At 38.8% G+C, this 13,397-nt stretch overlaps 1 protein-coding gene and 1 long non-coding RNA gene across 28 annotated transcripts in view; one reads left to right on the top strand and one right to left on the bottom strand.

The window, feature by feature from the left end:
* Positions 1-13,397, bottom strand: part of ADGRL2 (adhesion G protein-coupled receptor L2) — a 384,989-nt gene that overhangs the window by 352,804 nt on the left and 18,788 nt on the right. The gene's annotated exons all lie outside the window — the stretch shown is intronic.
* Positions 4,239-13,397, top strand: part of LOC148222817 (uncharacterized) — a 99,604-nt gene continuing 90,445 nt past the window's right edge. For all 3 annotated transcript variants that reach the window (XR_015805388.1, XR_015805386.1, XR_015805387.1), the window contains exon 1: positions 4,239-4,352. This is a non-coding gene — a long non-coding RNA (uncharacterized LOC148222817). The remainder of the gene's footprint in view (positions 4,353-13,397) is intronic.

Here is a 13,397-nt window from a genome sequence, read left to right as displayed (position 1 = left end):
TTAAAGCTCTAGGTTTACAGTCCACTGTCCAAGTCCACCAGACCACTGATTGTGAAAGAAGTTTTTTTAAAAATTAAAGAAAAATTTATTATTAAATATAATGACTGGTCTCATTACATTTTAATTACTATTCAAAATAATACTGTGACATTATGAGAGAATCATATTGCAAGTCTTATAAAAAGTCTTGTACCTCTGTCATCTTGGAGCACATCACATAGAAACGAAAGACATCTTAAACAGTAAAAATGCTGTAAAATGTGAATAACCTAAGGTATAGGATTTCTACATAGCTGCAAACACAAGACTTTTGAACAGGCATGTTTCCATAATTTCAGGGCTCCAGCATTCACACTTAATGCTCCAAGTACATTCATGTGACTCTTGAAGCGATTTTGTTTTCACTGTCTCTGTGCATTTGGTTCCTGGAGCAGAGCAGGAGCTGCACAGAGGTGAGACACACTTTGGGCAACCAGAGGCTCCCCAAATTGCAAATTGCTGGCAAGACAGCTCAAAGACAGGTAGGAACTGTGTTGTACCAACTTTACTCTTTGCCTGATAAAAACCAAGAGTGAGACATATTACACACTCAGAGGTTTTCTCCAATACTGAAGTCCTTCATATCCCAAACGAAGTGGTGCTGACTGGAAGAGACTGTGAGATTGAGCAGCTGAGACAGTTTCAACACAAGGCTGTTTGTGTAGGAGCAAATAACAGCACAGACTACTCCTTTTTTGAAATGGTTAGAGCCCAAACTAACTGCAGTACTTCTGCAGGCTGGGCCAAATCGGGGCCGAATTTGTCATGGTAATCATTAGCTGATCGTTATTACCTCGTGCTGTAATCATCATGCTTGCAATGTATTGGGAACTTCTGGCTACATTTATAAACATACACTGTGTGTTTTTACAAGATGTATTGCTGGGCTAACAGACTGAGTGGCTTTTCATTGACATTTTGGTGTTATTTACTCATTTTTCCTTGATGATGCAAGGCATAGTTCTATCATTTTGTATTTTATGAAAATTATATGCAGTGCATTTTTTCTTTACACACAGCTATTAACCCAAAAATGCTAGTGACAGGAAAATCTTTGTGCCAAACACTATTGACTATAGCGTTCTTGACTCATTGCCAAATAAAAAAAAAAAAATTAAAAAGTGCATCTCAAGCTTAAGTACCAAAAAAGGACAGCTTTGAAGCCAAAGACACTGGCAACCAAACCATGACACCACATCAGCTCAAGCATCACTGAATGTTAATCAGAAATTTATGAGTACACATGTATATGTTCAGATGTCTGAAGAGAATTAAAAATCTTAATTAATTAAATAATTAAAAGATGCTATTATAAATACAGTTTGAAACAACAGCAAAATATTTTGCCCCGAACTTGCACAGAAAATGCAACATTTTGTTACATTAAACAAGAATAAACAGAGCAATACAGACAAGGAGAGACCACAGACCAGATCTCCAGGAACTGATTTTCCTGTGGTGTGGGGACAGGGAGGAGTGTCTTTAATCACAGCCCAGGACTGCACCTAGTCGTTTCCTTAGCATACCAGTATAAGCAGAGACACAAAACTTTCAGGTTAAGCCATCTACGTTTAATCCCACCAAATACATGTACATACATACATACATACATGTATGTATATATATATATATATATATAAATAATGCAGTATTTCTTCTGAAGAGATAAATATTGGTATGCAGTGGCATTACATAATAACAGGGGAATAAGTTTATTACCATTTACTGCACCCAAGCAGAGATTCTTTGTGGCCTTTAAATGTATGCTCATCTAGCAAGTGTTAAGCTGTGGGAAATCAGAAAGCACAGCCTGGACCTCCACTTCACTGTGAGCTTTACAGCTGAGGTTTCCTAAGGGGATTTTGTGTCAAAATCATGTCCTGTCTATGTACCACACCTGCAGATAAGCTAGGAGCTGGTGAGATGGAGAGAGAACAAAAGTCATCACAAAAATGTTTTATCATTGGTTCTTGTATATAAGGCATTAGTCACCTTTACTCCCCCACAGCTCACAAACTCCACATCCTCAGCAGAGGAATTAACTACTTTGGCATTCCAACTGTCAGTATCTCCAGAGAAAACCAGCTTTTTTTTTTTTTCAGCAGTCCCAAGGCAATATAGATTTGAACACCCTTCTTGAGTCACTCTGAAGTATCTGTACATTGTTTTGTAAAATTGAGGCCTTTCCTGAATAAAAATACCCTAGAGGTGTTGAACATAAGCTATCCTACAGGCTTTATAAATATTAATTTACTCAGCCATATAAACTGCCTGAAAGAATTTTTAATCGCCCTGAAACAGCACAAACCAGGCAGAATCCAGGTGCTCTGTGAACTTCTGGCTCAGTATTCTTGCCAGAGTCGCATATCATGGCTAAATGTGAGTCATGAAGAGAACTGCAGTTCCCTTTTCAGTCAAAACAGAAGGAAACAAGGAAACGAGCAAACAAACAAGGAAACAAACAAGAAATTGTTGAAATAGACTTCATGGTCACTTTCAGTCTACCCAAGAATATCATCCCATCTTGGCTTATTTCTCTGGGAATACTTCTTGTTTTCAGGTCTTGGCTTGGGTTTGTTTTGGTTTCTTAATTTTTTTTTTTTAATAATGGTACAGGTCAGACGTGCTGACCTCAATTCTCTATGTGCCTAGTGTTTGAAATTGTTTAGATGCTCTGAAAAGAATACAGTCCACCAGCCAGAGACACAAAATACACAGACCTAGCAGATACCTGTGTCACACATTGGAACATAAGGCACCCCAAACATTTGGATTGTATCTACATAGTTTAGTCTCCTTTCTTTCTTCAGTGCAAAATTCACTCTGGGTTATTTATTCCATCTTAATTCTCTTTCTCTAGAGAAACACAAGCTGCAATCACTCATCTTCAGACTATGTATGACCACAGGAAAGCCAATTAAGTTGGGGGGGTTATTTACACCACTGTAGTGCTACACATTGCAATGTATTTCAACACTTGAAAATTCTGACACTGTTTTTTTATATTGGTTGCATTCATATGCAACTTCTCCATCTAAACTTTTTGAAGCTGGTGATGTTCTGCTGCTTCTTTTTCTAATAGGCCGCTAAATAGCAAAATTAGTTCCCCAGAAAGGTTTCAAAGTTTCCAAAGCTACTCAAAATCCATCACAACCATACAAATGCTCCGGTAAAAATTTTACTCTTATTATTTGTTTAGTGTTAACACATGCCATAAGAGAATACTGTGTTCAGGTGAAATTAGTGATGCAAGAAATTCCACTTATTCCTGGGAGGTTTGCACAATCAGATCACATACTGCAGTTCCACAGAACTGCACAACACAAATGTGCTAAATGCTGCTGCTGGGCTCTCTTCCCCTCCTTAAAAACAAAAGTCTTGAGTGTCTTGGACAATTGTAACCCATAGGAAAGATGGGTGCTAATTATCTACCCATCTTCTCTTTTGTAAGTTACCAGTACTACATTTCCATCTTAAACAAGGAGGGCCAAACTTTACAAATACTTTTTATGCGTATCTGCCTGCTCTTTCCCCCCGCCCCGCCTCAAATTTCCAAAAGTTATTCTTCCCTTTGGTTTTGTTTCCCTCCAAGGGAAGAGCGAGCCCCAGCCCTGAGCAGCACCTTCAGTGTGACTCGGCCTCTGGAAAGAGGGAAAACTGAGACATGAGGAAAGGCAGGAACACAGCTGACTTTAGCCAAGTGAGTGACAGAGGAAGGGAAACCAAATCTAATGAAAGCAAGTCCCTAAATGTAAATTTCAGTCAGGAAAAGAACCTCTGGGGGAAAAAAAGTGCTGTCCTTTACGCAAATTACTTCTGTCACAGGACAAGAATGAAGCAGACAAAGCCTGTTGCAGAGCCACCTTCAGTACCTCCTCAGTACCTTTCAGGAGACTGTTTTGCACATGAAAAACATCAAGTTTGTTCTTAAACCAGGCATATTCCCAAGCAGCGAAACCCACCTCCCACGGCAGGCTGGGCCCCCCGGCGGCACAGCGGCCATTTTCAGCCTCGAGTCACTTCAGCTCACGCTCCTTCACACGCTTCCCCAGCCTGGGGCTCGGACATCACACCCAAAGTCACCGAAAAAAAAGAGCGCGGCACAAACTCACTCATCGCCATGGAAACAGCCAAGCACCAGGCCCAGGCAGCGGGGAGACCATTCCTTTCTGCCGTGCCTGTGTGGCACACAGCCCGCACGCAGCGCAGCCGGAGCCCGGCTCCTCCTCAGCGCTCCGGATCGCTGTCCGCTCCCGGCTCCTCCTGTGCTTTGAGGCTCAGGGTGGAAGAGGCATTTTCCAGCGGAATCTCTCGTAAGATGCTTGCTGTGGCTGCCTCTGGCAGATGCTGTTTATAATATGCCTCTTCCCTAAAGTCATAATCTTACCTTAAAGCCTCTTGCTCTCCCTGACAAATTTATACTAAACTGGATTGTGGTTAATACAGCTCAGGTTGTCTGTGTTGTTTTGCTTTATTGTCTCTAGGGTTGGTTTATCCTTCATATTTGCCTCTTCTAATGCAGCCACATAGAGAAAGACATCAACATTTCTTTTGCAGTAATCTCCCAAATCTCTTTCCTTCGTCTCTTGCCTTCTTCAGTATGCTGCACGTTTTTGTCATTTAATAGGTTAGATTTATGGTTTTTTCTGCTTTGGTTCGCTGCTCCTAGACTTCATATTTTACATCTAAACTTCGTTTTCATTTACTGGCCCAGACATTTAGGAGATGCCTCTACCTCTGAAGCAGGTTAGGCTGCTCCTCATTACATAAGGCTGCTGGCTAGTAAAATGTCAAACATTAAAATTAAGTCGTTTTTACTGCTTTGACAAGTCTGCCTAGATGCATTTTTCTGCATTCAACTAGCTTACTGATAGGGAAGATGTGTGCTAATGTCTTTACAAACAATTCGATGGGTAAGGTATGGGTTCTGAAATGGGTCTTGGTGTCTCTGCTGAGTTTGGGCAGCAGGTTTGTTAGAGCCCAGACAGGTGGGTCTGCATAAGCCTGAGCTGCAAGATCTTGGGGTAAAATGACAGCTTCAAGGGGGGATATCTGGCAACAGCATAACCTGTGTTTTAGTAACTGGGTGATACAGAAGCATCTGCTACCTGAAGAGGTGAGGGGAGGCATGAGCAGAGCCAGCTCCACCTGTCTATGCTTAAAGCTTTGCTTGATGGAAGTTTACTGCCACATACCACTCGATTACATCTGATTTATGGAAGTCAGTCAGAACAAGTCTGTGTGTGCTAGAAAAATGTAGACCTACATTTTGGTTAACATGCAAACAAACAATAACACCAAAGCTGGGCATGCTAACAGACACAAGACATCGAGATTGACAGCTTGAATAAGTTTCAGACTCACACTGATACTTTGCTTTCACTCAAAACTCTGCTTGCAAACTGCTCTTTAAAGTGGAATCTCAATCAAATTTTTCACTGCTAGATTTAAGACAGGCCCTGTGACTGTGGTCTCTACCAGTTCTGCTGAGGATTTGCCAGCTACTGCCAGTAATGGTGATAAACTTAAAAGCTGGTGCCGCTTGCTCAGTGATCCATCAACAAATTATGAAAGTACTTAATCTGATACACAGGAAATCCATAGTAAAAAAACTCTCAAAACATCAGTGAGCCTCCCCACAGTGAATAAAGATAAGCATGTGTAGGAGTCAGGTAAAATCCACCTTACCTTAATATGTTCCAAAGACAGACAATGAGCTATAACTCACCCTATGAGTGATAACTCATAGGGGCTACAGCAATAATTTGCATCCAAATATTTTGAATCCTGAAATAATATCCATCTTGGCTTTAAATGTGTGTGGTAGAAAGAGAGACAAATTTAACATCGTACTTCTGGTCTTAAGTAGCCTTTAAGGAGTGCAGTGAGCATTAGCTCCTGCACTGTTTCTGAGGTGAGAACAACAAGACTCTTCTGTTGCTTTAACTTTTGGTTTTCACATTGAGAGTTGGTAACCAAAAGACTGGGGAGTCAGCTGGCTTTTTTGTCTCTGCAGGTAATTTTGTGGAGCAGGAGGGAGAGTACTGGTTTTCCCCAGCCACTGTGGCTCTGCGGGGAAGGCTGGATGCTTATGGAGCAAAAGGAGTTCGTCTCACCTTTTTCTTCTCCCAGTTCCTCCTCCTATAGTTGTACTTTTTTCTTGCTCTATTACATATCTTTGAAATACTTCAGCAGTTTATTGACTGGACTATTTAATTAGTAGTCTTGTAAAGAGTTGAAATGGTCATCATGTATCCAGGCCTGAAAGAATGTAAATCAAAATATCCCTTCTCTTACCTTCTTATTTTTTTTTCAAGAATTTTGAAGCTATGGGCCTCTGTTAGAAATAATACTTATTACAACACAAAATGAAAAGATTCCAAACAATTATAGTAGGACCATCCCATGCTTTTATCTGTAAACCCTTTGCTTTCTCACCTACCGAAAGTGAATGGCCATCTCAGCAGATGACAAAAAGTACCTCTAGGACAAGGTCCAACTTTAGGGCTGAGGGTCTGTCCCTCTGCAAATTCGGAGTTTCTCATCGACCTCTGTATTCCTACAAAAAAGTCAAACTGCCTGAATGAGCTGAGCTGCTGAAATGATAACAAGGGATAAAGAGTTGGTCTCTAGATCATCATGTTGCCATTCTGAAGGTCATTTATGGATTTTGGCAGACAAAATATACAGGGAAAAAGCATAATTGAGGATTGAAGTTTGATGGAGTGCTTTCATTTGGCTCTTTGTGATTCAAAGAGCTTTCCATCCTTGTTCCCTTTTTTCTTTGAAGTGTCAACCCAGGTCAAAATGGGCTCTGGGACTTCAAGGGGCTTACAACCTGATGTGACAAGTTCCACGTATAATTAAAAAGATATATTGACATAAGCAATCTCTGCTATGTGTGAAAATAGAGATTTAACAGTAAATAACAAAATGTGTTTAGTGTTGTAGGGGATTCTCTCTTTCCATGAGCTGCTTGGGAGATTGAAAAGGACTGTGAAAAGCAAGGAAAGAAAGCAAGACAAACAAATGTTTCACAGTGTTCAAAGTCACAAGCAACTATGCTGATGCCATGTTGAAAGTATTTCAGCCAGAAAACCTCCCCCTGCCTTATTCTCCCAGCTGCATTTTCTCTTGTGAGGGAGAAGTTTACTCTGCAAGTTATCAGAAAAGCAAACAAACAAGGAAGTTTACACAAAAATCAAGGGGAATGGAATGATAGGACAATGACAGAAAACAACAAAAGCAAGGAAATACACAGATAAATGTCAAATGCACCCTCTGGACCCTTCCATTTGTTTTACAACAGCTAATTAAAAAGACTCCTCCTTCCTTACTTTCAGGATGCCTCCTGCTGTGTCAAGGTTTGAAGGCATTCAATACTATTTACTTTTAGTACCTGGTGTGGATTTCACTAGCACTAATGGATGCACATTAGGGATGGGAGAACACTCTCTTCACAAAACTTCTGGGGACAGGACAGAAGTTGACCTGACAGAGAAATCTATGATCCTGTTTTTAAGACTCAATTTTGCCACAAAATTCCTGCACAGAACTGGATGATAATACTTCATCTTTTTCTGCTTAAACTCCCTATCTCCATAACAGCAAGATAATACATTTGCTTGGTCTTTGTGGGTGAGATTTTCAGTATCACTGAGAATTAGCTTGAAACAGAGAGCAAAATCTCCCTGGATTTCAGCAGGAGGATATTATTTGTATGCCTTCATTTGTATGCTCAGGTTTTCCCCAACTGTCTGTCTGGATCATAAGTGCTTTGGGTCAGAGATATTCAGTGTATGTATTTCAGTGTCTATGTTAACCCCAATTCACAGCAGAGCTCTGATTTTGGATGGGTGCTCCAAGCACCAATGAATAACAGTAATTGAGTGGGGAGTGTGGGCCACTGTCTTTCAGCCAGGAACCTGGGGTACTTGGTTGGGTTGAATCTGAATCAAAGGCAGATAAATTTAGCCTTGGATTCTTTTATTTTATTTGCTTCAGACGGGATCCAACATGCAAGCATGGACTAGGCAAATTCCTCTACTCTTTTCTGAATAGTAGTGTGGAAAATGGGAACAGCTTTGTTCATGAACAAAATTAATGGGCTTGGGATGTTATTTTCAAATTGTTGTAAAAAGTTTTTCTTAACAACACTTCTTTTACAATTTTTTTTTAATTGCTCAGGAATATTACTTCTTTAGTAAAAGGTCACACAACTATATACTGTCTCTTAAAATCAGTGAATGCATAATGGCTTCCTCTGCTCTAACAGGAATCATTAAACAAATTCATAAATCAATGAAGCACACCAATGCATTACTTTAATTATCATTTTTGCTCAGACGGTTGCTTTATGTAATGTAATTGTTTACTATGTCTGAGTATTACTCCAGAGAAGCCTGGCTGGATCTTCATTTCAAAATCTATTTTAATTTATGAAGAATTTTTATGAAAGTAACAAACACTAGGCTATGGAGTAGACCAAAGAAATTCACTTAAAGGAAAAATACACCCCTCCTCCCCTCCTCTTTTGGCATTTGTTATAATTGTAAACATTCTTGTCATTCTGTGTGTTTTCTTAGAGATGAATGCTATCCTTAGATTTGTCAGTTAAACCTCCATAACAGTTTTTAGGCACTACAAAGCATTACATGTCATTTGATAGGCAGAGTTTATGAGTTGTGCTTCAATTTATGAGTTGGCCTCAGCAGTACCACACTTAGGATATTAGACACGACCAAACAGAAAATGGTAGACATTAACAGCATGAGGAGCACTGACATTTTTCTTTGAAAAACAAAGAATAATGGGTTAAGATGAAATACTCTAAAATTCATTTTCTTGAAATAATATTTTTCCTAGCTGAGTGGTACAGAAAAGCTAGGTATTTAACAATCATGATTTATGCTTCTAGCAAAATCAAGCGCTTGTCTCAGATATAAAGAGATTAAAACACCTTCAACAAACATAATTTGGATTATTATTTATTTCTCATGTTTTCAGCTTTTGGGATTTGTGTTTTCACAGAGGAATGAAACTCCCATAATATGATAACCTTGGGCAGTGGGGTTTTCAGAATAAAATAGAACTAAGAATATCATGTAGTCTCTGTGATGGGATTTACAAGTGCCCAATGGCCTGGATGAAGTTAACTCAGGCAGCAAATTAGGGCCCTGCTCAGGATATTGAACAGCAGGAAGTGAGGATATTCCTCAGCCAAACAGACTTTGAGAGATCTGAGTCAAAGACCAGGATTTCAGGGGAGCATAAAGGGGATATCTGGGCTGGAGGAGGGAGGCTGAGAAAGGCTGTACATTTACAGTGTAGAACAAAGGACTGTATTAGATGAACAGATCACCTGGCTGAGAATGAGCTTTGCATTTATCCCTGAAGACAGTATCAGCACAATTCTTTTGTATCCCTGTTGTCTCTCAAATTGGCTACAGTAGGACATTTGTGATTTTCAGACCTTCAAAACTGAATGGATTGAAAAGAATCTGTAACTTCTCTCACCATGTATCTCACAACCTACATATTTCTTCAATGACCAGGCATGAGCATGCATATTTCTGTCCCATGTCCTTTTTTTGAGTAAAGAGTAAAACTTTCTTTAGCTTATTTTTATTTCATACAAGATGTTTAAATGAGAAGTGCTATCTAAGTTTCTCATTAATGTTAACATGAGCCTTGTGTTTATATCAGATGCAGGTCCCCTGAAATTTGTATCTCCCCATATGTATCTCTCCAATCCATCTTGGGATCTAAAGCTAATAATTGGTAATAGGACAATCATATGAGCTTTTCTTATTTGCAACTATTATTAAAGTAATCCAAAAGCAGTAGTGAGGACAAGAAGAATATATTAAACTATATTGCTTTATAAGTGAAAGAAGATTGCTGCAAAAGATGACTAGAACAATAAAAGGTCATGTTTAATCTCATCAGGGCTAGGCCTACCAAAATTAGTGGAATTTCACCACAAATTACTATAGTTATGTCTTACCGTGTTCAGATTCTTCAGATCTTGCACCTTTAGGAATAATAGTATAGTATTTAAAAGGTCATATTTAAAAATAATTGCTGATAATTTAGAAATGAGACACAGAAATTTGTTAGCAAAATTTTAAGAAAAATTAGATTGTTAAGCTGTTTCAACTGCTGTACCCAGATATCCTTGGTGTAATCTGGAAATTAAAATATTTAGGGATTTCATTTATTTTGTATAGTGTGATATTTCAAAGAAATCTTTAATTTTGTCTACACCCCTCTCCCCTCAAAAAAAACCCTAAACAAATCCAAACAAACAAACAAACCCAAAACCTCCAATAATAATTCAGCAGTGATTCATTCAGCAGTGTTAGTAATGCATTTTCCCCAGGGTCTTATAAACTTCCACTGTTCCACATATGTAATGTTTTCTCCTACTGGTGGCATGTTGCTTCATAGATTGAATTATACTATTGCATGGGCTGGAAATCTCAGGGTGTCTCTAAAAGCTAGAATTTGTCTTGAAGAACAGCCATTAACACAAATTGGTCCATAAGCTGTACCTCAGCAGGACTTATGATTTAATAGTCTGTTGAACTTCTCCAGTTTTTTGTCTTTGCCCTTTTCGAGGGTGTAATTTTTGTGCTGATCAGAAACTATCTGAGTTGCCCAAACACAAGATAATAAGAAAGGCAGAAACCTGACATCCTGCCCTACTAAGGCTTCTGCTGCACGCTGTGAATGACCAGTGGTGTACAGTTTCTTTGTCTGTGTGAAACTTGTGAAGCACTGTAAAAGAGTTCTTACTATTTTTAATCATTTGTGGGAATCTGTAATCAAAATCACAATCAGTTGCTGATGTGCTCCATGTAATCTTAATTCAGAAACATGCTATCATTAATTGTGTTTTGCTAGCATTAGGAAAGGAATCTTTTCAGCAGATACCAAATCATATATATCAAAATACTGGGGACTAAAATAAAATAATGTACCATTTGAGCTTCAGAAAGCTAAAGGGTTTTATCTGCAGATTTGCTTATGCCTGCTTTTGCTGTATATTACTCTAAATTAGTCTTCCATACAACTTCTCTGAGAAGTATCTAGACACACCTGGGCCTCCAGAAAAACAACCAGCATCAATCCAGCTCCCTTTTGTCTAGATTTAAGATTGTATGGTTTGCCTCTCAGCAACAGCACAGACTATTTTCCCTTTCTTGTAGGGAAAATTTCAGTGACTGGGTTGGTTCATAAGACAGGAATTTTTAAATTCTTAGGAAACACACAGTGAAAGCCATGTTACAAAAGGTAATGTTATGAAACAAATGAGAAGTTGCACAAAACAGAGAGAACATGGTGAGTACTGCATTTTCAAGTGACGTTTTTGGTTATAAATAATTTACTGTCATCATATGTCAACCTGATCCATTCATAGACCCAAATTAAAAAGATACAAAATGCTTAGGACTTGAAAGGAACAACCAGCATGAGCACATTTGTTCATATAATTTGACTGCCTGCAAACTGAACAATTCACTGTTTATCCTTCATCTCTATATGGGTTTTATCAGTAGAGATGGGTTTGGCTGTAGAAAAATGTGACTTTGTACCATAAATTAACTACCTGGCTTTTTGAGCAGAAATTGTAGTGATCTTTTTGGGGGCAAGGGATATCTGTTGTTGTTATTTTGTTCTTAGAGTTTTAAAAAATATACTTATCTCTTGAGAGCTGCAGTGTGATCAGCCTTTTGTTTTGCACTGATGAGGGCTGTGCAACAGGACTTCAGTTCTTGGATGGTGCAGTTCAGGCGCACAGATGTAGCCTGCTGATTTACCATGTCAGAACAGATTTTCCCTCATCCTTTGCCCTGTTAGATTGCAGTTCTTTGTTATCTAGTGGAGGCAGTTTCTCTCCTCAGTGAACCAGTCAGCGACATCACTGTTCTCTGCAATGTTTCTGCAGCTCCCTGTTGAGTCTAACTCTGCACCAAAACTGGGAGAGAAATACACATTATCCATATTATTACTGTTCCATCTAAGTAAATAGCCGTGATCCTGGAGAAGAAAGTGAGAGCCTGGCCAGTCATTGCTGCACTAGTGCAAGAAGATTGCACCCCCAGAGTGATATGGTCTGTGTGGTACTGATACACATGAGCAGCTGAGAACCTATGTGGGAGGGAGTTTTCTTTGCACTGTTTTCAAAACATGTCCAGGCCCTAAGGGCAAAGCCTGCTCTCCAGATGGAATATGGTGAGGTAACAGGGCTTCGACTACAGACCAAACAGCCAAATGTCTTCTCCAAAGCTATCCTGATTTATTTATTTTTACAAGGTTTTGATTCATTTTGTTTGAGTGAAATGGCTGCTATTTCTGCCTTTGCTCAGTTTGAACATGTTTTAATAGAGGATTAGTCTCCTCAGGCAGGTGCAAAGAAAGTGCTTACAGGGTACGACAGTGAAAAGAACCGGCCGGTAGGGAACAAAATCTCAACACGTTGTGGTATAATAAGCCCATTTAAACAGAAGTGAATGTTTGACATTTACATTTCCCTGTCTCCTGTACAAGACCAGAACAATGTTCTGAAAATATAAAAGTAGTGGAAAATATTTTGCTTAAAACAACAAAAAAAAATCCCTTTAATTTTTAAGCCTCCAACCCTGACAACTTGTCATGGGAAAAATTGGGTGCGCTTCATCCCTAGGGACAACTCTGTTCTCAGTTGTTCCACAGATCAGCTCTGGTGTCACTTCAGAGAAAAGACACCTGCTCCTGTCTCAGCCAGTGGTAAAACAGCTCTAGCACTATTAAAAAATTAACAAAAACTTAAAAGGAATGGGAAAAAAGAGAAAGTGAAATTGATGAAAATTAGAGACTGGGAATGGGAAAATTATAAGAGAAGGAAAAAAATTAATAAAGCCTATGTTATTTACTCTAACTTTCTAAAGCCATGACTAATGCATAATTTAAATATGTTTAATTAATTAATCCAGTAAATGGTTACCTAGCAATTTCAAGGAGCTAGCAAATAAGCTAAAATAGATTACATTATCAGAATAGGCAGAGAGCATGCCCAATAATATCTGAGCTAATTTGTCTGTTAAATAACACATCATTGTTCCACTTAAAATTCCTCCTTAAAACCTCTTTGCTCTGTTGCACCTGTGAATGGTAAGGCTTAGGGTTTGCAAGGAATACTACTGATTACGTTGGTGAATTTTGTCTCATTTTCTTTTGATTTATAGTATTTGTACTATTTTGCACTTAAACACAGCACAGGAATTTTTCCAGCCTCTTCAGAAGGATTTCAGCAGAGTGGACTTCAAGTAAGAACAATTATTATGCTTGTAGACAGCATACTAATATTACCTTAA

This window comes from Sturnus vulgaris, chromosome 9 (genome assembly GCF_052056855.1).
Source record: "Sturnus vulgaris isolate bStuVul1 chromosome 9, bStuVul1.hap1, whole genome shotgun sequence".
NCBI classification, from domain to species: domain Eukaryota; kingdom Metazoa; phylum Chordata; class Aves; order Passeriformes; family Sturnidae; genus Sturnus; species Sturnus vulgaris.
Note: the sequence above shows the minus strand (reverse complement) of the source record. Positions and strands in the feature narration are given on the sequence as shown.